We start from the raw sequence: 25,721 nt of genomic DNA, 5'->3' as shown, positions 1-25,721 counted from the left end.
TGGTGCTCCTCAGCCTCATAATTCCCTGTCCAAGTTCTGAGCTGAACAGCTGAGAGATTTTGCATTTTTTAATGGCTCTCTACTGTGCCTGAATTAATGGAAAAATGAACTGAAACCAAGATGAAGGTATTGAAGGGAGAGGATGACAAATTGGCTTTGGAGCATGGCAGCAACGAGCACTGTCAGGGGTTCACATGCTGACCTTTATCTAAACAGAACTGTGTGTAACAGATAAGAATATTTAACAATAATTAATGTCACATCAGTGCCGAGAACAAAATGACTACATCAAACGGGCAAGAAATCCACTGCAAATTACTCAAAAGAGAAATGTCAGCTCCTCCATATCTGCAACCTGCCTCGTGCTGATGGGGCTGGAAGGAGCCGGGAGGGCAGGCGAGGAGAGGAGCTATTAGAAATGATTTAGGGAGTGGGTGATGTGTGCAGGAATGGAAACAGCAGCAGCTCTGCTGGGCCAGAGTGGTGTGCAATCAACCACCAAAGCGAGCTGGTAATTGGGTGCGGGAGAAATGTGTACAAACCAATTATCCCCACTGCTGATGTTCTGACAGGCTGCTCAGGGCTTCTCTTTCCTCTCTCCTGTCTCCGGGGTGTCCCAGTGTGCTGGGATTCAGGAGACACTGCCCTGCTCACTGACACCCCTTCGTGTTTTATAGGCAGGAAAAACCATCTGGCTGGGGATGTTGAGATGGTTTTCATTCCCCTTCTGAGCTGGGGTGATCCCAGCTGCCCAGAAGCTGGGGCATGTCTGGAGGCTGGCATGGTGCCCTGCGGGCAGGGGCAGTGCTGGGGAGGGATGCAGGGAAAGCAGCTTGAACACATCCAGAGTGGGCAGCGAGGCTGGAGGGGCTGGGAGCACAAACCCTGAGAGGAACCACTGAGGGAGCTGGGGGTGCTCACCTGGAGAAAAGGAGACTCAGGGGTGCCCTCCTCACTCTGCACAGCTCCTGAAAGGTGCCTGTGCTCAGCTGGGGCTGGGCTCTGTCTCCAGCAGCACTGACACAACCAGAGCACACAGCCTCCAGCTGCACCAAGGGAAATCTAGGTTGGATATTGGGAAAAAGCTTTTCATGGAAAGAGTGATAAAGTTCTGGCATGGCTGCCCGGGGAGGTGGTGCAGTCCCCATCCCTGGGTGTGTTTAACAAAGCCTGGATGTGGCACTGGGTGCCAGGGTTTAGTTGGGGTGTTGGGGCTGGGTTGGACTCGATGATCTTGAAGGTGTCTTTCAACGTGGTCATTCTGTAAATTGTGTGATTCAGCTGGGCTCCAGGGCATGCCTGTGCTCAGCCCTGATCTGATTGCAGGATGGGTGGTGGTCCATGGACCATTGTCCAGTGGTGGATTTCATCAGTGTCATGACAACACCAGCTGAGTGAGGAGGAGTTAACCCCTCCTGACCTGCTTCCTGCTGCAGAGCATCCCTTGGCCCTGGACATTTCACAGAGTCAGTGTGATAGATAAGCAATTCCATGGTTGATTCTCACAATTAAAAGGCAAATATCCTGTGTATATATTAAGAGAAGTTTTATAGATTTATAGTTACGTTTTACCCCCTTGTGTTGTCATCAGGCCTGGCCTGGGTTTGGGACATTTGGGAGGGTCAGTTTGGCACTATGGCAGCACCTGACCTCCAATCAAGATTTAAGGTAGTGAATTCCACCACTGGACAGTGAAGGAGTCGATGGACAGAACTTTGAGAGGGGCTAAAGGGTTAAAAGGTGAAACCTCCATTGTGTGGGTGAGCACGTGGTGGGGAAATCCTCTGCTCCAGCACTGTCATATTTTCTCTATTCAGTCTTCTGTTGTATTTTTGAAAAGGTTTTAATAAACCTTTTAAATTTTGGAAGTGAGTATCATTTCTCACAGTCAGGGTGTGGTTTGGGTTGGAAGAGACCTCAAAGCTCTTCCCATCCCACCCCTGCCATGGGCAGGACACCTTCCACTGTCCCAGGCTGCTCCAAGCCCCATCCAGCCTGGCCTGGGACATTTCCAAGGATGGGGCAGCCACAGCTGCTCTGGGCATCCTGTTCCACTCAATCTGCTCAGCCAGACATTGTGAGAATATTGGGAATATTCAGCTATTGCACAAATCTGGTGAAAAGCTTAACCAGGTTACAATTTTATTCTAAGCAGACCTTTGTTCCCATCCTAATGAATTATTTCCTCACCACGAGGTAATTTACCTGCATGGCCACGTCTGGGAAGTGTTACCAGCCTCAGTGGGCAGGGCATAGAGCTGGAGCCCGGGGTCACAGAAGGAGCCTGGGGAAGAGCCAGGAGCTGCTCCTGAATCCCTTGAATTTTTGGCTGGTGCAGTAAAGGCCAGTGCTGTCACCCAGCCATGGTCCTGCTGCCCACTAATTAGTTTTGTTGTCAGCATTTTGCCAGTGGAAGGAGGCAGCCAGGTGCCTCTGGATTAGCCAGGGTGTGAAAAATGGCTTTCCAGCTGGCCTGGTGACCTTCTGACAGCAGAAGAGAATTCACAGGCAGAAGATGGAGATGTCAAGATATAAAATTAGGGACGATGGGGAGCTGTGGCTGCCCCTTGAAGTGAAACAGGAAAACCTATCCCTGCTCCCATGCTGGCCTGGGTCCTGGTTTAGGGTTTCCTGCCTCGGATACAGGAGATTCTCCTGTTTGCCTCCTGCAAGGCACATCCTGCTCCCAAGAGAGAGGTGGGAGCAGAGCCAGCTCCCAGCACACCCCTGAGCAGCATCCTTGCCCAAAAGCTGGCTGAGGAAAAGTGGCTGATGAGCTCAGTGGCTAAAGAAACCCAGCCCAGGGTGGGATGGGCAGAGAAGTGATAATTGAAGGATCTGAGCAGCCTGCCCATGGCAGGGAATTGGAACAAGATGGTCTTCAAGGTTCCTTCCAACCCAAACCACACTGGGGTTCTGTGGGTATGGATCCAGGAAAACAGGACATTTAAAGACCAGTTAAGACTAAAGCCAAACTGAAGTATTGCTTGCAATGAAAGGCTGGGAATTTGCATCAGAATACAGGAGCAGGGCTTTGACAAAGTAGGCAGTTAATTAAAGTGCATCAATTAAACAGGGTTCCTCCCTATTTTGTCTCCCATGAGAGGAGGTGCAGAAAAAGTACTTGTTAGAAAAACAGATTTAAATAAATCCAGGGTGTTACAGGTAACACCTGGAGGAGCACAGAGGGCATAGACCTCTGCTCTGGTGCTTCAGGCTCTCTTTTCCAGGAGGAACACTCACACTTCCAGCTGGGCCACTCTGCCTTTGGCATGAACTCAAATGCTTTGGTTTCTCCAGGATTCCTGCCAGTCTCTCCCAGTGTCTCCCAGTGCTCAGGGGTCACTCTCATCCCTGGTTTTACGCCCAGGAGAGGCTAGGGCACAATCAGATCCCAGCTCTCAGCTCCCATGGACAGCTGGAGCAGTTTCAGTGTGGGGGCACATGTGAGGATTCTGATTTGGGGCTGCTTCAGAAGGAAAAGCCTCAGCTGTGGAAGCTGCTCTGGGCAGGCTTGAGCCAACTGAGCTGCCTTGGACTGTGTGGAGACTTCCCAGCAGCTCAAAAGGGGAACTCCAGGATTCCCTTCTAGAACAAGGACCATAACACATCCATAAGCATTCCTTGCTCTTGGACTCTGCTCCCTGCAGGCCCTCTGAAACCCTCAGGATGAAAGGGATTTATCACATCTCTCCTCCAGGGATGGGGCATGGAGAGAGGGGCTGGGAGACCTGGGGGAAAGCAGAACCCCCATCCCACCTGCCTCAGCTCCCAAGGCACATATCAGCACCTTGGCACTTGGTCAGGGACAGCCCCCAGGGAGTGGCTGGAGCTGTGTCAGGGGAGGTTTAGGTTGGATTTCAGGACAGCTCTGGTCTCCTGATCCTTGGCTGTGCTGATGATATTCCCCTCTCCATCCTCGACACCAGCACCAGCAATTTCAGGGACCATTCCAGGGGCCATTCTCTTCCTTTCAAACCCCTTGCCTTCCCTGAGATGCCATTTCTTTCACCCATTTCAAAAGGCAGTTTTGCAGAGAAGTTTGAGGGGAGAGAGCAAGAGAGAGCCCAAATGGAGCAGGAATTTGGAAGTTGCACCACCTGATTCTCTCTGACACACGCTGCTCTGTCAGCCCTTTTTATGCACGTCCAGAGCTGGTGCCATCTCACACCTGCTCCACACTTGTTTTTAAATGACACATCATTATGATAGACACTGCAGAGATGGATCTTTATCCCCAATTAAATGGCATTTTTCGTTTGTTACCCCAGTTGAGGACCAAATCCCTGGAGAGCAAGCTCTTTAACCAAGTAGGAGGTGCCTGTGAAATTAAAGGAGATCTTGTTTGCTAGAAGAAAATCAGTGCTGATTCCTGGTGTCTCCAGAGCACTGGGGTTGTGTGTAATGCCCTGGGAAGGTTCCAGGTGAGTGGAAGTGCTGCTGGGCTGGCACTGGCTGGGTCTGAGCCTGGTGGGACCATGGACACCACACATGGACACCATACATGGACACCACACATGGACACCACACATGGACACCACATTCCAGCCCCACAGCTGGGCTGGGTGCTCTCCCTCTGCTGCTCCATCCTGATTTAGCCCAGTGTGTGGAATCCCTGCCCTGGGACTAGTCCTGGCTTTTGAAGGGTTATAGACAAAAGATTACAGATTAGGAAGGAATAGATTCCAGATTATAGATTAGAGATTAGGAAGGAACTGTTCCCTGTGAGGGTGGGCAGGCCCTGGCACAGGGTGCCCAGAGCAGCTGTGGCTGCCCCTGGATCCCTGGAAGTGCCCAAGGCCAGGCTGGGTGGGGCTGGAGCAGCCTGGGACAGTGGAAGGTGGCCTTTTTTCAGCTCCCTTGATTTTGCTCTTGGTGAGGTTTCTTGGTCAGAATGAGATGTATCTTGGTCAGAATCTGCATTGTTCCATCCCTCTCCCCTCCCCCTGCTCCCTCACAATGCCATCAGCCCTGTGATTTATTGCCTTTCTGTGTGTTTTGTTGGCTCTTGAAGAGCTTCTGGTTAATTTTTGTGCCCGTTGTCATTCAGAGAGAGAAGGGAAAGGCTTGAGGAGCCCAGAGTGAAAATAAACCAGCACCTTTCAGTGCAGTTACTTTGTTCAAAGGATGTTGTGTTTTGGCAGAGCACTTGCCTGTGTTCTTCTTCGCTTTTGCATTGTGGGTTGAAGTGATTTTGCAAAAATCCTAGGATTGGGCACTCTATGGATCAACTCCAGCCTTGCAAGGACTGGGCTCAGCTGCTTTTGCTGCCTGAATTCAACAGGACTCAGTAAGGGGGAATTCAGTGACAGACCAGGGAATGGCCTTAAACTGAAGGCGGGTATATTTAGATTAGAGATTAGGAAGAAATTCCTCCCTGTGATGGTGGTGGGGCTCTGGCACAGGGCGCCCAGAGCAGCTGAGGCTGCCCCTGGATCCCTGGCAGTGCCCAAGGCCAGGTTGGATGGGGCTGGAGCAGCCTGGGATAGTGGAAGGTGCCTTTCACCAGCTCCCTTGGTTTTGTTTTTGGTGAGGTTTTTCTGGCACCTCTTTTCTGCTTTCACTCAATCAACTTCTGAGACCTCACCCAGGTCTAATTTAACATCCCTGGGGGCACAAAGAGCTGAGCATCCATGCTCTGCTCCCTTCCCTGTGAGGAGCATCCCTGGACACCCTGTCTGGACCAACCCCACTGCACCAGGAGCTTCTGCCAGTGGGTGCTGAGGGTGACCCCGCCAAAAAATGCCTGTAAAATCCTGCAGTTTCCACTTCTGAATCCTGGTTATGTCCCCAGCTGGCACATCTCTCATGCTGGGCAGGTCAGCCAGGTATCTCAGCCATGGCAGGGAAAGGAAAGCACCTTAATTTAAAGTTCCAGGAAGATCTCAGGAGATCCAGAGGAACTGACTTAAAGCAGAATGTTTTAATTCCATCAAGAAATAGTTTCAAGTTGGCCTAACCCAAAGTAAAATCTTCAGTTTCAAAATTTAATATTTTCCAAATATTAAATAAATAAACAAACAAAACTATGAAAAAGTTTTGCTGTGGGATATTTCACTTTGAAGAAACTCTGTTTTTCCCCTGAGCCATGGTGACCAAAATTTCCTGTTTGCCTCTGTCCTTGTCCTCTGTGAGCATTAATCTGATGGAGCAATTTTTGTGAGATTTTTGGTGCCTGAACCAGCCTGAAACAACCCCCCAGTGCTCAGCCCTGGGAACACAACCACCTCTGTCTGCTCTGCTTCCAGCTCTCTGCTAAGCAGCTCAGAGTCTTAGCTCAGAAAGTCCCAGCTCTGATCCTTGCAGACAGCAGCAGCTTTGCTTTCCAGCACTGCACAGCCTCCCAGAAAGTCGTGGATTATCTGCTTACCCTCCTCCATGTGCTGCTTCCTGCAGGGTGAAGAGCCACAGAGAGGAGCTGCGCCTGCTCCCGCTGCGGGCTCGGGGACAGTGACAGAGCCCGAGTGCCCAGCCAGCCCTGGTGAGTGACCCTGGGTGTGCTCCTGGGTGTGCTGGGGGGACAGAGCCCTGGGATTCCCTGTGATCCCAGCTGGGGGACACAGCCCTGGCGTTTGGGGCAGCACCCCCCTGGCAGGAGAGGAGCTGTACAGAGCCTTGGTTCTGGGGGCACTCTGAGGATCCCTCCCTTGGAGCCTGCTGGGAGAGGCTGATTTCCCTCACCCTGGCCTCGTGTGAGTGTTCAGGGAGTCAGAGGTTGGTGGGTGTGCTGAGAACCTGCCCCTGTCCCCAGGGCTGCTGGTGGTGGCGTTGGGTCTCTTTAACCCCAGGCAGGGGGTGCAGTCACCATCCCTGGAGGGGTTCAGGGAAGGTGTGCATGGGGCACTCAGTGCCGTGGTGTTGGGTCAGAGGTTGGACTCCAGGATATGAAAGGTCTTTCCCAGCCTAATTCTGTGGTTCTTTGAGTCTGTGATTACACCCTGTGGGGTGTCCTGGACACTGGTTTGGGCATGTCTGCATTTCAGATTCATTGCCTGTGTTGCTGCTGGAAGTTCTGTTTGCAGTTTGTCATGGTGGGGTGAAAACGAGTGTGACGTGGGATAACCTGGAGGTGAGCTCTGCTCCTGGCTCTGCTGGGCTCATCCCAGAGCAAGGGAGTGCAGGGAGAGGCAGGTGGAGATGCCTTGAACGGATGATCTGGAGCAGACACTAGACAGAGCTAAATGGACAAAATAGGTGTTTATTGAATGCCTTGAAAGGACACACCTTGGGCAGCACAAGAGCCTGGCCAGGGCTGCACCCAGCCTGAATTTAAGATGGATCCTGGTCAGGAGTTTTTTCACTTTTATCAGTTTTGGTTCATCTACATATTGTGTTCACTTGTCCAATTGCAGTTCCAGGTGATGAAGTCTCAGCCCCCCGGCTTGCCCCCTTCTCTGCATTCTTTGTGCTCTTTGGGTAAAGGTTGTCCTTGATTCTCCAGCTGGGAAGGCATTGCTTTGTCTTACCTACCCTGTGGAGAGAACCTGCTAACACCTAATAGGAAGTTTCAGAGTTACACACCAGGCAGGAGAGAATCTGGAAAATATACAGGTTAAAACCATGATTGGAAGTGCTGTGCTTGGGGCAGGCTTGTGCAGAGCTGTGTGGGGCTGGGGGCCAGGCTTGGCTCTGACAGGGGCAGCAGAGCAGCTCTGGCACTTGGGCTGGGAGGAAACATTCCCGTGGCATTTCCTTGTTGGGGCTGTGTTTGTCAGTGCTTAGGGCAGGACAGAGGAGTTCCCATCCCCAAAGGGTACAGAGATGTCCCCAGGCCACAATTTAGGAAGTTTAACAGCCCCCACACCTAACCTGGCCAGGGTGCTGAGCTGAAATCACCTCTGTGAAGCAGAGGCTTTATGGAGGGGTGGGAAGGGATTTAGGGATCAGGTGCAGTGGTAGCATGACGTAAGAGTTGGAAATGCTGGCTGGGAATGGCTGTGCCTGTTGGAAACTTGCTGTGCTTCCTGAGCCATGAGGTCAGGGAGGGCTGGAGCTGGGAGGGCTCTGCCTGCTCTGCTGGGAGTTTCCTGGTGGTAAGAATGGCTTAGCAGGACTTCAGAAGAGTAAAAGCTGAGTTTGCTTCAGCACAGGGTGAGGATTTCAGGGTGTCCTCGTTCTGAGCTCAGTTCATGGCAGGAAGATGCAGCAGTGTGGTTTTCAGCAGTGGATTTCTCTCCCAGTTCCTGGACAGATGGATAAAAGCAGAAGTTACAGATGGACAGAGTGAGTTGGAAAGGGACCTTAAAAACCATCCAGTGCCGCCCCCTGCCATAGGCAGGGACATCTTCCACTGTCCCAGACTGCTCGAGTCTGGCTGTAGGCACTTCCAGGGATGGGGTCCTCTGTTTCCAGTTCAGCAGGGATTGCAGAACTTGGGTTTTAATTGGTATCACAGTTGGAGTGTTCCTTTGGATATTGCATAGAAGAGAGAAAAAATAAACATGATCAGATAAAACTTCTTACCACAGAGGCAGGAGCTGTGCTGCTGTGTGATGGACCCCTGGAGGTACCACATCCAGTAAATAAGGATCTTATTTGGAGATCTTATCCAGAAAACTCCAAATAACAGCAGGGAAAAGACTCACCTGAATTTCTTCAAATCAAAATGAGGCAGGTGAGGGAGAAAGGGAACTTGGGTTTGATCAGATTTGTCTGTAACCATTTTCTGTTCCAGCTTAGTGTACCTGCCCATGGTGGTAGTGGGGATATTTTGACACAAAATATTCTGGCACATGCATAGGTTGAACAAAGGACCTGAATAAAAACCCTGTTCTGCATGGCAAAGACAGCTACTGTACCCTAATTCCACAGACCAGGATTTAACTCAGCAAGTGAAATTGTGGGATTCAGCAGCATTGAAGAAACCCATGGATTTTTACTATTGAAGACTTTTTTACAAAGAACGCTGCCAGAAATTTTTCCAAGTTTTGTTTTGGCTGTTGGCATATTCAGTAGACTTCTGAAGTGTGGACCCTTCTTTTGGTACAAGGTGTTTACTGTAAGTGGAGGGAATTGTCTTATATCCAGCAAATTCTTCCCTTCCTCAGGACTCCTGAGACCCTGAACACTGCTGGCTGATGATTTGCTCTTCCATTTTTCACTTCTCCCTGCACTTAACTGGTGGCACAGAGAATAAAGTCAGATTCCAGAAGGAGCTGCAGAGCACCCTGTTCCTTGGGAGGTATTTCAGTGGGGAAATGTCTGTCATGGAGGCAGTTAGAGAAGAACATAGAGAGCGACTGGAGAACAAGTCAGGCTGATGAAAATGCCCATTATTGCAGGAATGCAGGGAAGGTGTTGGAAATAGCTGTTACTGAGTCCATCCTTACAGGGCTGGGAGTGCCCTTAATGAGAGGACACAGAGGAGCATCCTTAGGTCCTCAGCAAAAAAGGGATGGCTGAGATGTTCTGTGTGTCTCAGAAAAGCCCGGGGCAGAGGGGCCAGCAGCCTCTGAGCACAGATATTCCAGGCTCTAATCACCTGCTCAGGCCCTTATCAGCTCGGGCAGCTCTGCCTGGCCAGGATTAGGGGGACACTGGCAGCCCTTTCAGCTACCGTCTGTGGTGACCTTCTTAGCACCCCGTGGGCCAAGGAAGGAAGGGATGTAACAGCTGCTTAGTTTAGAGAGCACCGGGTCAGGAGGGAGGTTGCAGATCCTGGAACCTGGCGGGGGCAGGAGCTGGGAAGGGCTGCAGTGCCCAGGGCAGAGGAGCCTGTGGGATGGGACCCTCCCAGGGGTCACGGTCGAGCCTAAAAAAACCAAACTCTAGGACTGAGCTCCCCTCTGTGCCTGAGGTGCCTCTATCAGGGAATGGGTGGTTGGATCACTCAGGTGGGAACTCACTCCAGAGGCTCCACAGGAGTTGTGACCCATCAGAAACCAGGCTGAGGAGGGCACAAGCAGAAATTCCCCCCAAAATGCACTCTCCCCAGTCTTTACCTGCTGTAAAAAAATTCAAAGACACAAACAAAATGTTGAAGTCAAAACTCATGTTCTGAGTAGGCTCCTGGGAAGGATTGCCCTTGTCTGTGCTGGGAATGGTCTCATGGCACACGCTGTTCTTGGGAGTGGCTGGCAGGAGCATGGGGGATTTCTGGGGAGCTGGAAGGTGGCCCAGTTCCCCAGGGTCTGGAGGAGGTTTTGGCTGGAGCAGGCTCGCTCCTGTCCCATGGGAGTGGGCTGTGGAGCCACCTGGCAAAGGCAGGCTGGGAGGAGAGCTCTCCTCACGCAGAGACCCCAGTCCCTGAACACTGTGCAGGGAAGCAGAGCAGTTTTGGGATGCTCTTGGCACACAGTGTGGAGTGAAAGCAAAATCCCAGAAGGCCTTGGTTTGGAAAGGACCTTAAATCCCATCCAGTGCCACCCCTGCCGTGGCAGGGACACCTCCCACCATTCCAGGGTGCTCCAAGCCCTGTCCAACCTGGCCTGGGACACTGCCAGCATGAGGGGCTGTTCTGGTGAGGATGATCAGGGGTCATTTGGTGTTTGCACACAGCAGGAGTGGGGTCTGCAGGCTCAGCCCCGGGGGGTGTCCAGCTCTGAAGTTCTCAGGGATAGAGCCATCCCCTCCCTGAGCCCCCCTTGCCTGTGGGAGCTGGGCTGGGCTGGCTGGGAGGGGGGGACCCAGGCAGGCCCAGCAAGGATCAGGTTTTCCAGGACAGCTAAGCCCTGACACACTGGGCTGCCCTTCTTGATGCTGGAGCCTTCAGAGATGGACACTGTGTGAGTGAGGGAAGAGGAGCTGCTAATTAACCTGTGATAAACACCCCCATGGCTCTGTCCCTGGGCTTACCTGGGCTTTGAAATAACCAAATTAACTGCCTGAAGCTCTCAGCTCTGCCGAGGCATTGGAGAGGTGCCAGGTGATGCAGAACAGGACCCTCTGCTCAGGACCTGCACTCTGAGGGTGGAAGGTTGTGTGGCTGGAATCTGGGAAGAGCAGAGTATTGGGTGTTATTTAAGGGCTGTAAGGCTGAACAGAAAATCAGCAGAATCATGTTTGATCCCTGAAACACGAGTTCCCACAGCAAACAGGAGGACCCAGTGCATTGCACCACACCTGATTTGGGATGCAGAGCCTGGAGCAGCCACAGGAACTGGAACACATGTGGAATTGTTAACCTGGACATTCAGGCAAAAGTCCCATGCCCCAGGAAAGCCATGGGTTAAAAAGCACCTTCTTAAGCCAGTGATTCATCTCTAGAGCTGAGCTGGTTTTCTGTGATCAACCCAAATGTTTGATTCTTTCAAGAGCTGAGCAAATGATTCTTAATGAACGCTCACTTTTCTGCAAAGCTTGATCTTACTGAAATACGATGTCAGTTTAAATTATCTGACTGGACTATTTTTGTTTTTCCTTTTTAATTCCTGGATTTCTTTTTGGAAATCATCTGTTTCTCAGATCCTCTCAAGACTTGGAGGTTAATTCAGATTAAGGTAGTCTGTGAATGGAAGATGTAAAATCTTTTCCCAAGTAACTGCTTGTGCAAACACCAGACAGATGATGGCACGAGTCCCTCCTGCTGTGGCTGTGCTCAAACTTTGGGTGAAAATATTGGCAGAATGTCTTCTCCTGACTGGTGCAGCTTTGTGGCTGCATTCCTCAGTTCTGGAGCTGGAATGTGAGTCAGAAAGGAGGGAGTCCAGAGGGTGTCTTAAAATGAAAGTACAAAAATAGATCTCCCTGCACATCTTTTCTCAGCTTCCCCTTACAAGGCTGCATTGACGTGTGCTGGATGGGATATGATGGCTCTGGCCTTGGCAGATGCATCAAATGTGACATGTGAGCATGGGTTTTAGGGTTTTTTTTAGGAGACAAATAAGGGTTAGGAAGAAATGCAGAAAAGATAAGCAGTGAGGTGGCTACAGTCCTTCATCTGTAGGAATCCAGGCCTGAAATTTGCTTCCAGCTCGGCCTGAACTAGAGATTTCAGGAAACAAGCCCAAAAGTTGCTTATTTTGCCGTTTCATCATCAAATGTGCTGCTTCCCTGAGGCACTGACCTTTCCCAGGCAGTGCTGTGACAAAAGATGTGGTGAAACATAAGGGAGCTTGTGCTGCTGGAGAGGCTGGGCTGTGCTATCCAGAGCGTGGGACATGGTGCCACACCCCTGTGTTTGGATCTCTGACGCAGGGTTTTGGGGGTTTTCTGCTAAAATCCTTTCATTTTGGTTTCTTCCTGAGGGTAGAGGTTCCATTGGAACCACAGGGTCGGCGAGGCTGACCTTGGGATGTGCTGGGCAAGCCTGGAGGGCTGCTGTGGGTGCCCAGCTTTCCTCTGGTGGTTGAGCTATGGAGAGGCTCCCCAGGGAATGGGCACGGCCCCGAGGCTGCCAGAGCTCCAGGAGCGCTGGGACAGCGCTGCCAGGGGTGCCCAGGGTGGGGTTGTTGGGGGGTCTGGGCAGGGCTGGGGCTGGGCTGGTGATCCTGGGGGTCCCTCCCAGCCCAGGATATTCCATGATTGTTTGGGACAAACACTTGATCGTGGGCTGTTCCTACCCCCTTTCCAGGAGAGAGACACAAAGGGACCGTGGCAGCCTTGGTCTGTTGCCTGTTTTTGCTGTGGTACTGGGGAAGAGCCTTGTAATCAAACCTTGTTTCATCCCCCCATCTCTCCCTGGGTTTGCTGTGCTGTGGGGAGGCAGGACATCTGCACCCTGTTCACCTCCTGTGGGGCAATTCCTGAGAGAATCCTGGAGTCATTACAGTTGGAAAGGACCTCCGAGATCATCAAGTCCAACCCTTAAACCAGCACTGCCACGATCATCACTACCCATGTCCCCAAGTGCCACATTTGCATGTTTTTTGGATACTTCCATGGATGGTGACTCCACCACTGCCCTGAGCAGCTTCTTCTGATGCCTGAGTATGGAATCAGGACAACCCCAGCGTAGGAAGTAATGTGCTCTGACTCCATGATTCAGAAGGCTGAAAAAATGCTTTATTAAGCTGTGTCATATTACACTGATACTATATTGAAACTATACTGAAAAGATACTACAGAAAAACCCATAACTATCTGGACACAGTCAGGACACAGCTTTGACCAAATTGGCCAAGGAATCAAAACAACCATCACCAGTGTCCAGTTAACAAATCACTTTGGGTAAACAATCTCCATAACACGTTCCACATGTGCCAAACAGGAGCAGCAAGTAGAAATAAGAATTGTTTTCTTCTCTGAGCTTCTTACTGCCTCCCCAGGAAAAATCCTGGGAGAGAGAATTATGTCTCTCTCTGTTCAGAGAATGTGAATACCACACCTGACCACCCTTTTAACGAAGACATTTTCCCCAATATGCAATCTGAATCCCCCCTGGCACAAATTGAGACCATTTCCTCTTGTCCTGTCCCTTGTTCCCTGGGAGCAGAACCCAGAGTTGTGGAGAGCCAGAAGAAATCCCCCTTTTCCCCTCTCTTCATATCTCAGCTTCCCTGAGCCTGCAGGGGTGGGGTGCAGTGAACCATCCCTTGGCTTCCCACAGTTCTGGTCCCAAGCCAAGGAGGAGTTTGTCAGGGCAGGGAGAGGTTTGTGGGCCACTGAGCTTTCTCTGGTGTTGTTAATTATCCATCATTTCTTGCCCTATTTTCCCTGGAAGCCTTCCCTGCCTGTCTGCTGGGACTTGGGAAAGTCCTTGTGCTGCTTTTGGGCTGGGTGGCTCAGTCCCACAGAGGCGTTCTGAATCTGTTCCTTGTCCAACTTTGCCTGTCACTGTCTGTGCCTTGATCTTCCTTGTACCCCTCCTGCTAGATCCAAAAAGTCTGCTGCATTCTTTTTTTTTTTTTCTTTTCCCCATTTTCTTGTCATATCTTTGAATGCCTTTATTATTCCTTCTTCCCTCCTCTGGTAGAGGTGTCTCTGCTTATAATCTCCTTAGCACTGAGGCAGCCTGTTCATTTCAAAGAAAGCTGCTTTAAAGGCAGGTGTGAGCCAGACTTGGCCAATTCTCTCTTTTCCCCTGTGGCTTGAAGGGCCTGAAAATATTCCTGTAATCATTTCACAGAATCCCATAATGGTTTAGGTTGGAAGTGAGCTCCTCTCACTGCACCCCTGCCACGGGCAGGGATACTTTCCACTGTCCCAGGGGATGACTGCAGGGCTTTGGCCTGGCCCCATGCAGCCATTGGGTGATGGGAATGCGACACAAATGGGACCTGGGGCAAGTTCTGCTCCCCCCATGCTCCAGTGAGGTGCCTGAGCTGTTCTCTCCCCACCCAGCCCTTCTCCAGCTCTGGCTCTCCCAGCTCATGGCACCACTGTGTTCAGAGTGGAGCAGCTCCAGTGTCCAAGGGCTCAGGCCTGGAGGGAAGCAGGGTGTCCCCCTGTACCCCCATCCCTGCTGAGTGTCCAGCAGGGATGTGGCTGTGAGTCTGTCCCTGTCCTGCAGCCTCACCCACGCCCAGCCTGCAGGGGATGCACCCACCCCAGGATGGGCTGAACTGGGCTGCAGCAGCCAGGGCTGCTCAGGAGCTGGGGGATGCCTGCAGGGATGGCTGCAGGGAGCCTGGGGGTGCATTTGGGGGAGCCCTGGGGGCAGCCAGCTCCAGCCTGGCCTGCTCACCCCTTCCCTGTGTCTGTGCAGCCAGCCCTGGAGCACACCCAGGGCAGTGCCCCCTGCCAGTGCCCCACCCTGCAGCAGCCCCCTGCCCCTCCGTGGGGCAGAGGGACAGGGGACAGCAGCAGGCAGGTGGGAGGACTCAACACCCTGCTGCATTTTGGCTACGAAAGCCAAGGAGTGAAGGTTGCTATGCCATCACCTCCTTCTGCAGGAGACTTCTTCTTTTCCCTGATACTTTCCTGCTTTTCAGAGTCTGGAAATGTGTGTGTGTTGTTTACCTGAGCCTCCCATGTGGTCACAGCCTCTGCCTTAGCTCCTTTTACACTTCCCAAAGCCTCTTCATTGCCTGGCTCCTCTAATCCTTCCAGGAGCACCCATGTTTTATGTCTTGGTTATGCCTCCCTTCCCTTTAATTAATTTTTCACAGTGCCTTGCTCGTCCCTGTTGCCCTTTTTGATTTAATTTATTGCTCACTAGCCATCACAACACCTGGGCAAGCTTTTAATTTATCTTTTCCTGTGTCCCTTGCACCCCCTCTGCCCTCTCCCATTATTGATTTCTCCAGTTTGATTTCACCCTGTGCTTGCCAGCATCATCTCCCACCCGTCCCTCCCACTCAGAATTGCTTGGATGAGTTTCCCTCCCATTCTTGACCTTGCTGCATTGTAATTCCTGACCCAACAAGGCTGGGATTGCTGCTTGTTGGCTCCCCTCCCTTGCTTTGGCTTGGTTTCCACCCCAAATGTCTCAGAATTCCCTCTGGGCAATTCCCTGCTGTGATAAGGACACAGCTCCTTTCCCAGGGAGTCTCATCCAGGTGGGAGGGGTTGGTGGCCATCCCCTGGTGCAGCTTCTGTGCTGAGCTTCCTGCAGGCAGGGAAGTGTTCTGGGGACAGGGATGGGCTGGGCTTTGCTTGGTTCCAGCTCTGGGCAGGGAGGGAAGTGTGTGCCCCCAGCAGCTCTGCATTCTTGCCCTTATCCTGGAGATGAGGATGTGCAGCTTAGGCTGCTCTGGGGAGCCCTGGCTGCTCCCAGCCCAGCTCTCCTGCTGCTCTGAAGCTTTTTCCTGGTCTGCATTTAAACAGTGGGGAAATTGTGGAAGGAAAGAGGGGAATAAATTACTTTTCTTCTGTCTTTTAGGTGCCCTGTGGCTGCCACAGCCCAGCTCCCTCAGACAAAGAGGGAACCCCTGCTTTGCTCCAGGGCTGTGTGGAATTGAGGGCTTTTATTTGCCACCAGAAATGGTCCATTTACTTACAGAGCAGTCCCTGCCATTACCACAATGACTTTGGAAAGCACATTATTGCAGATATTCAGGTTATTTTGTCATCTGTGACCATGTGATTTGCAAGCTGAGCCCAAAAGTGGGAAGGGAGTCAGAGGGATGGGAACCATATGTTTGTTAAAAACACACAGCAAGGCAAGATCATGAGCTGTTACCTGCTCCCCTGTAGAACAGGCACAAAACACAGCAGGCTGAGTTTCAAAAGAGTGGGTATCTACATAGTTCCCTGTTCCTGCTAAAAAATACTTTGGTTAGAGCGGTGCTCATATATGAGATTTCCATTTTCATGGGATCTTCTGCAGCTGAGCTGGTTCTGTCTGATGGAGGAGCAGGGTCTCTCAAGGGTGGGGCTGAAAATGGCTCTGGCAATGGATGTGGTGGGATATATCATGTCCTTTGGAGATCAGGGAAAGGTTCTTCCCCAGAGGTGCTGGCACTGCCCAGGCTCCCCAGGGAATGTGCACGACCCCGAGGCTGCCAGAGCTCCAGGAGCGCTGGGACAGCGCTGCCAGGGGTGCCCAGGGTGGCCTTGTTGGGGGCTCTGGGCAGGGCTGGGGCTGGGCTGGTGATCCTGGGGGTCCCTCCCAGCTCAGGACATTCCGTGATTCTATCACTCATTCCACCTGCTAACTCCCAGGGCATCAAACTGGTAAACCTTGAGTGTAACAGCCCTGGGATGTTGTCACCATGTGGAAAATGAGGAAGTACAACAGGCACTGCATGGGTCATGCAGAACTTAGAAGATCTCAGAGGAACCAAGGCAACTTCATTGGTTTAATTGGTGATTGGTTATAAATACCTGTAGTCCCACAGTGAGGTGTTGGCATGGCTGGAATTGATTAGGGAATAAAAGGTGGGAACTGTAGGATTGTAGTTGCCTGGAGGAGCTGGCTGCTGCACTCAGCAGAGATGTGTGGGGAACATGGCAACTTGTTCATTCCATTGGTTTTATACTGTTATCTCTCTCTTACTCTCTTCTCTTCCTCATTCTCCCCATTTCCCATTCTTACCTCTTCAGCTGAGTTTGACACTGCAGATAGGATCACCCTGTAGCTCCTGAAGGTAGGCCAGTTCCCTGATGCTGTCAGGGAAATCTGTGGGTGTCTGTGAGGTGCTGACCCTTTTTCCACATTAAGAAGCTCTCCTTGTCCATCTTTGACCAATTTTATCAATGCATGAGCAAAGGAGACTGGCTCTCTTCTCCCTCTGTCTCCAGGTACAGAAATATCCTTTTTTCATGTAGGAACAGCCCCCCATTGTACCCATCCTTACCTTACCCTACTTTTTACCAAGGTGTGGGGTGATAGGAGAAGGAGGAAAGGCTTTAAGCTTAAGGAGGGCAGGGTTAGATGGGATATTGGGAAGGGATTGTTCCCTGGGAGGGTGCTGAGGCCCTGGCACAGGGTGCCCAGAGAAGCTGGGGCTGCCCCTGGATCCCTGGCAGTGTCCAAGGCCAGGCTGGACATTGGGGTTTGGAGCAACCTGGGATGGTGGAAGGTGTCCCTGCCCATGGCAGGGGTGGAACAGGATGAGCTTTAAGGTCTCTTCTAACCCAAAACCTCCAAGCAGCCCATGGCAGAGCAGTGCAGCACTTTGGGAGGATTGGTTTCCCAGCTGTCAAAGGAAACCTTTAAAGAAGGTGGACACAATTTGGGGGTCAGTCAGTGACACAGTTTGAGATTCAGAGTGAGACTCCAACTTGAGCAAACCCAAAATCTGGAGAGGAAAGCTGTACTTCAGTGATGGACTTCAGAGAGGGGATCCTGCTCTATAAGATTGCATGGAGACAGTAACTGACAGACCAGGATGTGTTTGGATCTGTTTGGATAATTCCTCTCTGTTGTGGGTTGTGGTTCTTTTGTGAAACACCCCAGGCCTCTCTGTGTGCTGATGGGTTCAATCCATCTGCCTTCCCCTGGGAATGACACCTCTTCCCTGCTCCATGGGCTCTCTGCAAACAAGGAGCTATAAATAAACACCAATATCTCTCTTTGCAGGGGGTTAAAGCTGCACTGGAGCTTTGCCTTTGTACTTGTAAATAAAAACGGGCAGGTAAGGGATGCTCCAAGCCAAGGCCAGGCGGAAATTGGGAACACACCAAGATGCTGCTTTGTGGCACATGAAATCTGCAGAACTGTAAAATCAGGTGATATTATTTTGTAATTTGAGGGAAAAGTATGAAATGGATGGAAAGTTTTTGATCTGGACCAGCCAAGTCTTCCAGTGAACTTTTTCTTTCCTATACTCACAAGCAGAGGAAAAATGCTGCAGTTGATAGTGCTGGAGGGTCAAGGTTTGATGCACTGGGAGGGCTGGAGGAAGCTGCACTTGCCTTTCCTGGCTGTGCAAAGCCTGCTGAGACCCATCTGCAAGGAGATTTGGGGAAAAAAACCTTCTTCTTGTAGGGCCCTTGTGCCTGGGTGGTGCCTGCTGTGTGGTGCAGGGGGAGTTCAGGGCCGGACATGGTGTAGCAGGGTTAATGGGGCTGCTGGGAGGTTGATGAGCAGTGTGAAACCTGGCTGCATTTTGGCTCCAGGACCATGGGTACAGCTACAGCTCATGGGCACACCCAGCCTGGGAAGCGTGTCCAGGGAAGTTTGTAGGGGTGCCTGGATGTCTGAAGTGTGATGTGGGCTGCTAACTACACCACTGGGGTTTTACAACCAAAACCCAGTATTTTAGTATTGGTGTTATACTATTTTATAGTATAATAGTGTAATATATAATACTACTGCACATTAATATAATATAATATAATATAATATAATATATAATATAATTAATATATATGATATTAATTAGTTATTAGTCAATATTATGCTATAATATTAATATACTATGATATGATTATATAATAATAATATTGCTATAATACTAATCATATAATATATAATACTATTATACTAGTATTGCATTTTAGTACACTAGTATACTATATTTAGTACACTAGTATACTATATTTATATTTACACTACATTTATTTATATATTTTTATATATTTATTTATATATTCCTATATTTATATGTTTATATATCTTTTTTATATATATTTATACTATATTTAGTACACTAGTATACTATATTTATATTTACACTACATTTATTTATATATTTTTATATATTTATTTATATATTCCTATATTTATATGTTTATATATCTTTTTTATATATATTTATACTATATTTTGTACACTAGTATACTACAGGTGTACTGGTATTTCAGTACCAAAACTACTAGCACTTTAGGAGTATTAGTGCTAAAGTACTGCTGGTAGGGAGCTGGGGAAGGGCTGGAGACTTCTTGAGGGAGCTCAGCCTGGAGAAAAGGAGGCTCAGGGGGGATCTTGTGGCTCTGCACAACTCCTGACAGGAGGGGACAGCCAGGGGGGTCGGGCTGTGCCCCCAGGGCAAGAGGAAACAGCCTCATTTGCATCAGATGAGGTTTAGATTGGATATTGGGAAAATTCCTTCCCTGGAGGGGTGGTCTGGCACTGGAACAGGGCAGTGCTGGAGTCCCCATCACTGGAGGTGTACAAAAAGTGTCCTTGGGGACTTGGCTTGGTGCTTGGCTTGGCAGTGCTGGGTTAGTGGTTGGGCTCAGGGATGTTAGGGGCTTTTCCAATGGTTCTGTGGTTCCATGAGCCTGGAGGATGAGTCCATCATCCTGCTCAGAGCCAGCTGCAGAGCTCCTGGTGCTCAGTTAGGAGCTGTTCTGTCACTCTCAGGGCAGTTCTTCTAAAAGGAATGGTTTCCTGGGCTTTTCTCTACAGCACTGCCATTTCTTCCTCCTGAGCACTTTTCCCCAGAGCAGTCTCCTGGGTGAACTGTGATCTGTGGAGCTGCATCCCAGAGCCACATGTGGCAGGAAAAGCCTTCACCATCTCTTACCAGCACCCATGGAATCTCAGCAGCAGACCCAGCCCAGGAGGGCTCTACCAGCTCCAGACTTCCAGTGGTGCAGCCAGGCAGGGATGTCCCAGCTGTCTCAGCTCCTGCTGCACACTGAATGTCCCTGCACAGCCCTGCCCTGGGGCCAGCACAGCCCCTCGCCTGCCAGGAGAAGTGCCCCGTGTCAGGATGTCTGCGCTGGAAACCATTCCTGAAGGGAGATGGAGCTCCTGCCTCTGGGCCTTCCAGGGAGTCCCCTCCAGAGCCTGGGAGAAGCAGGGAGTGTCGTGAGGGCTGATCCCAAAGTCCCTCCTGAAGGTCTCTGCTGGGACTGGCGCTGCAGCAGCTCCAAGGGTTTGGAAGGGATCATAAAGCTCAGCCAGTCCCACCTCTGCCATGGCAGGGACACCTTTGACTATTCCAGGGTGCTCCAAGCCCTGTCCAGCCTGGCCTTGGGCACTGCCAGGGATCCAGGGGCAGCCCCAGCTGCTCTGGGCACCCTGTGCCAGGGCCTCAGCACCCTCACAGGGAACAATTCCTAATTCCCAATATCCCATCCATCCCTGCCGTCTGGCAGTGGGAGCCATTCCCTGTGTCCTGTCCCGCCATCCCTTGTCCCCAGTCCCTCTCCAGCTCTCCTGGAGCCCCTTTAGTCCTGCAAGGGGCTCTGAACTCTCCCTGGAGCCTTCACCTCTCCAGGTGAGCACCCCCAGCATTCCCAGCCTGTCTCAGAGCAGGGGTCTCCAGCCCCTGGAGCCTCTCTGTTGCCTCCTTGCCACTTGCTCTATCAAGTCTCAATCATTTTTGTTCAATCAAAAATCAGTTTTGTTCAATCAAAATCAATTTTTTCATTCAGTCATCGTTTCTTTCAAGTTTCAGTCATTTCTTTCTTGCCCTGGGGCCCCAGGGCTGGGGCAGCTCTGCAGGTGGGGTCTCACCTGAGTGGAGCAGAGGAGGAGAATCCCCTCCCTTGAGGTGATGATGAGCTGCCAGTGCCTCCTGCTGCAGGAGCAGGGCACTGCTGCACCTCAGAGCACTTCTGGTGGGCTCAGTGTGACCTCCTCAGCTGTGAGCTTCCCCTGTCACTCAGTCTGCCTCACCTCATTCCGCCTGCAGCACTATTCCCTGCAGTCCCTTGGGCTGTTAGTGCTCCTGTGCCTTCATCCCCTGCATCCTCTGTGTGCCCTCAGTGCCAGGGCCCTGGGCTGGTGCAGAGGAGCTGTTCCCAGACTGGGATAACATCCCCCTGCATTCAGCTGACTTGCATTTCCTCCTTATCCTTGGTATTAATCCCAAACTTGCAGAATCACCAGGCATTAGGATTTGATAGAGACGCTGCTCTTCGTGTGAGGAGCCAGCTGATGGAAGTCTTAATACTGCAGGTGGTGAGCTGCCAATCCATCTAAAGCTGGCTGCATTAGCACTCTGAATCAGAAATATCCCTCCTGATGGGGGAAGATCCCTGCAAGGGGGAGCTGGGGAGGCAGAGTGCATTCCCTGTGCTCCTGGGCTCCTGTGGGAGCACTCAGTGTGGCTTGGCTGCCCAGTCTGGCACATCCAGAGCCTCCTGTGGCTCTGGATATTGCTGTGAAAGGAAAGAGAGAACAGCAGCGTGCTTCCAAAAATGTCAGGCTGCCAGGGAGGAGGGACAGGGCTGGGGGAGCGGTGGCTGCAGGAGTGGGGGCACTCAGGGGGTGCTCACCTGGAGACAAGAAGGCTCCAGAGAGACTTTAGAGCCCCTTACAGAGCCTGAAGGGACTCCAGGAGAGCTGGAGAGGGACTGGGGACAAGGAATGGAGGGACAGGACACAGGGAATGGCTCCCACTGACCCCCAGCCAGCAGAGGTGCTCACTCCCTGTTCCTCCATCATCTTCCACAGCCATCCTCTCCCTCCCCTGGTGTGAGGCAAGGCCACAGCCCCGTGCTCATTGTGGGGTCCTGAGCCTCCCTTGAGTTTGGGGACCCTGCCTGCCTCAGGGACCCCATCTCCAGGCACTTTCCCAGGGCAGGGAAAGGGGTGCCTGGATGTCTGAAGTGTGATTTGGACTGCTAACTACACCACTGGTGTTCTACAACCAAAACCCAGTATTTTAGTATTGGTATTACACTATTATGTAGTATAATATAATACTGCTATACTACTAGTATATTACATTATAATATATAATATATAAAATACATATATATAATATAATTATATTATTATATAATATCTATTAATATTGGCATATTAATTAAAATTAATATATATAATATATATATAATATATTATACTAATATGCTAGTATTGTATTTTAGTACACTAGTATACTGTGTGTATACTGGTAGCTCAGTACCAAAACTACTAATACTTTTGTTCTAGTAGTACTAAAGTACTACTGGTACTGGTATTTTAGTACCAAAAATCTCCTTTCTTTTAGGACACTTCTGTTTTCCAGTTCTAGGAATAACTTGGAACAGTCAGCAGGAAACAAAATGTATCATTTATAAAATGGGACTGTTGTGGTCATGGTGGACAATAATGTTCTCAGAAAATTCTTTTCCCCCGTTCTCACTGTAATTCTCCACAGTGACCAGGCTGGTTTTCCCCACCTGGTTCCAAAAAGCAAACAGAGCTCAGTTCAAGGTAAATCCTGCTCATCCTTCCAGGACTGACCATTCCCTTGCCCTGTAGCAGATCCATCACTTGTCGGGTGTTTCCAGCCAGGAGCCCAGCTGGGAGGAAGGGCTGGAGGAGGGCTGTGCTGCTCTGAGAGTCCAGCTGTGGTGATGGAGCAGCATCCCTGTGGTGGGAGCAGTCTGGGCAGAACAGGCAGTGGATAAAGATGGAATATGTTCTGTGAAGTAACTTGGTGATTCCCAATTAGTGCCCTAATTGCCCCTTCTTTTAATTATTGATTCCAAAATTACTGAGCTGAGTTGCAAATGCTGTGGAATATAAAAAGGAAGGAAGGGCTTTGTGGGGACATTTTGGAATTACAAATTGCGTTTGTTGTGAAAAAATGGGAGACCGTCTGTTTAATTGGTCATAGGATGCAATTTGTGAGCACTTAGGTAAGAAAAATACAGCTATCTAGGGGATCATTAAAGATCCTTTTCCTCTGAGTCAGCAAAGCTCAGAGCTGGGGAGAAAGCAGATCTATATTCCATAAAATTCAGAGTAACAAGGAGCTCTGTCCAAGGGATTGCTCTTGGCAGGGAGAGAGGTGCTGGCTGGGGTGGGATGGACAGAGAGGAACAGAAGGTTTGGGGGCTCACAGAGAAAAAGCAAAGGGTCTGCTGGCCCAAGGGGCTTGATCCTGTTTCACATTCCCTTCTGGAAGGTGGGGGCGAGCCCCTGGGTCACAGGAAGTTTCTGGCTGCAAACAGAAAATAAAATTTGGGATTCTTGTAATGGTTTTTGGCTTACTGAGAGTAGATTTACCTGGGATATTGGGAGAGAATTCTCCCCTGTGAGGGTGGGCAGGCCCTGGCACAGGGTGTCCAGAGCAGCTGTGGCTGCCCCTGGATCCCCTGGCAGTGTCCAAGGCCAGGTTGGACACTGGGGCTGGGAGGGAATGGGATGCCAGTGTCATTCCCACAAAGCCCTTGGAGAAACACCCCTGGGAGCTTGCTGCTGCAGGCAGATTTGTTAGCACCAGAAGTTAATTAGAAGTGAAGCCTGTACTGCAGGTGGCAGAAGCCTCTGCAGATTCCAGATCACCGTTTGGACTGAGAAGTGTTCTGCTCTTACTCACTGCATGAATCAGGATTTGGCGCAGGATTTTCTGTGGGGAAGGAAATCGGGGCTGTCTGTGCCATCGTTTTCCATCAGAGAGAGGGAGAAAAGGGGGGTGCTGAAGGGAAGGATGGCACTGAGCTGAGGGCATGTGTGGAAGCAGGCAGGGACAGCCGAGGGCAAGGCGTGCATGGACAAAGATCTGGATCTCGTGGCTGCTGTCCCCTCTGCAGGCTGTCCCCTCCTGCTGTCCCCCCACTGAGAGCCTCCTGTGTGCCCTGGGGGTCTGGCAGGTCCTGCCTGCACCTCCTGCCTGCAGTGCTTCCCACACTAAAGCATCCCTGTGGCTGGGAAATGTGGTGGGAGATGAGGTGTGTGCCACCCCTGTCCCCAGCTCATCCCCATCTCCTGTCCTGGTGGCCCTGAGCTGATGCTGGCTTGGACACCTCATGCTCACCTGGTGTAGGTCTTGCAGCACCAGCAGGACAGACCCACCCCACTCCAAGCTCTGCAGCCCCCCTGGCCTCTGAGCCTGCTGTGCTTTTAAGGGCTTGGAGCTGCAGAAGGAGCTGTGGTGTTGGAGAAACCACCTGCAAAATTACAGAATCTGGGATAGTTTGGGTTGGAAAGAACCTTAAATCCCATCCAGTGCTGCCCCTGCCAGGGACACCTTCCACTATCCCAGGCTGCTCCAAGCCCTGTCCAGCTTGGCCTGGGACACTGCCAGGGATCCAGGAGCAGCCCCAGCTGCTCTGGGCATCCTGTTGGTTGCAAGGTCCAAGTTCCAGCCCTCCCTGTGTTCCTGCACCATGGCCAGCATGGGAGAGGCCACCAGGCACTCTGCAAAGAGGTGATGGAAGGAGAGGTTGCTCCTGGTCTGCACCAGGATGCTGCTCTTGCAGTGCTTTTCCTCTCTGGAAAAGCTTTTGCAGCTCGTGGGCCCATTTCCCTCTGTGGACTCCCCATTTTCTTGCTCCTTCAGGCTGTTCCTGCCTCTGGCTGGGGGAGCTCAGGAGCTCTGCCCCCCTGAGCAGCAGCCTCCCTGAGCCAGGGCTGTGCCATCCCCTCCAGTTTGTATGGACCCACAGCCGGGTTCAGTCTTCACCTGCTGCAGCACCTTGGGAACAGCACAGTTAACATACATGTCATTAACAACAGCTCCTCCCCTGGGCTGAGATGGAGTTGAGGAGCAACTGTAAATCCCTCCTGTGATTTTTTTTTTTTTCCTTTTCTATTTGTTTTATCCAGATGTAATCAATGCTCTAAAGGGCAAAGCAGCAGTTTTATTTATTTATCACGGGGAGCAGCACAGCAAATAGTCCAGCACTTGGCAGTTTGCTGACCAATGCTCTCGATAATCAGAATTTTTCAGGCTCTTTGCAGGGAAGCCCTGTGGAGTGAGGGATACATCAATAATGCCATGATCACAGAATATGATGGGAAGGCCAACTTCTATAGATTTCATAGCTCTCCATAGCGACAACATTGGTGATTTTGTTCTACAGAAGAAAGTTAAAAGGATGGGTTTTAGTTCAAGGTTTTTGGGTTAAAAATTACTTTTTCAGTGCAAATTGACGTAGAATCATAGAATCACAGAGTGGTTTGGGTTGAGAGAGACCTCAGAGATCATGGAACCATAGAATATTTGGGTTGGAAGGGACCTTAAATCCCATCCAGTGCCACCCCCTGCCCTGGGCAGGGGCACCTCCCACTGTCCCAGGGTGCTCCAAGCCCCATCCAAGCTGGCCTGGGACACTTCCAGGGATGGGAAGTCTATGTCTAAAATTTTCTGTGTCCCATAGAAAGTTTTTCAATTTGCAGTTGTCATGCTTCTGATAGGAGGAATGAAAGCTGTAAGCTTTACTGAGAAACAGTAAATTGTAACTTTGAGTTGGTGCCACAGTTGATACATTTTCCTTTAAGCTTTGTGATTTCATAGCAAACCCCTTTCCCTCCCTTTCCAGCTGCTCTCCAGCACTGTCAGGGGGTATTTTCTGATAGGAGAGAGAGGATTCCTCAGCAAAGCCCCACTCCCTGTTGCAGGTATTCTGTCCCTCTCCCAGAGAATTCCTGGGAGAGGGACATTCCATTCCTAAGAATTCCATTCCAGGGAAGCCTCATGAATCTCATTTGGCTGGGTCTCTTTTCCCAGCACTTCCTCAAGGGCAACATTTGCTTCCAAACCCTGCCAGACCAGTGTGGTCTGTTGGAGATTAGGGTGACAAATTGGCACAGAAGGAATAAAATAAACTTGGGTCCCTGAATACAC

General features: G+C 50.8%; 1 protein-coding gene across 2 annotated transcripts in view; it reads left to right on the top strand.

The window, feature by feature from the left end:
• RALY (RALY heterogeneous nuclear ribonucleoprotein) overlaps nucleotides 1-25,721 on the top strand; it is a 124,711-nt gene that overhangs the window by 34,744 nt on the left and 64,246 nt on the right. For both annotated transcript variants that reach the window (XM_041419275.1, XM_041419274.1), the window contains exon 2: nucleotides 6,397-6,481. The gene's annotated coding sequence lies outside the window, so the exon portion shown is untranslated. The remainder of the gene's footprint in view (nucleotides 1-6,396; nucleotides 6,482-25,721) is intronic.

This window comes from Onychostruthus taczanowskii, unplaced genomic scaffold, assembly GCF_017590055.1.
Source record: "Onychostruthus taczanowskii isolate IOZ18803 unplaced genomic scaffold, ASM1759005v1 scaffold60, whole genome shotgun sequence".
Lineage (NCBI taxonomy): Eukaryota > Metazoa > Chordata > Aves > Passeriformes > Passeridae > Onychostruthus > Onychostruthus taczanowskii.
This window is presented reverse-complemented; position numbering and strand designations above follow the sequence as displayed.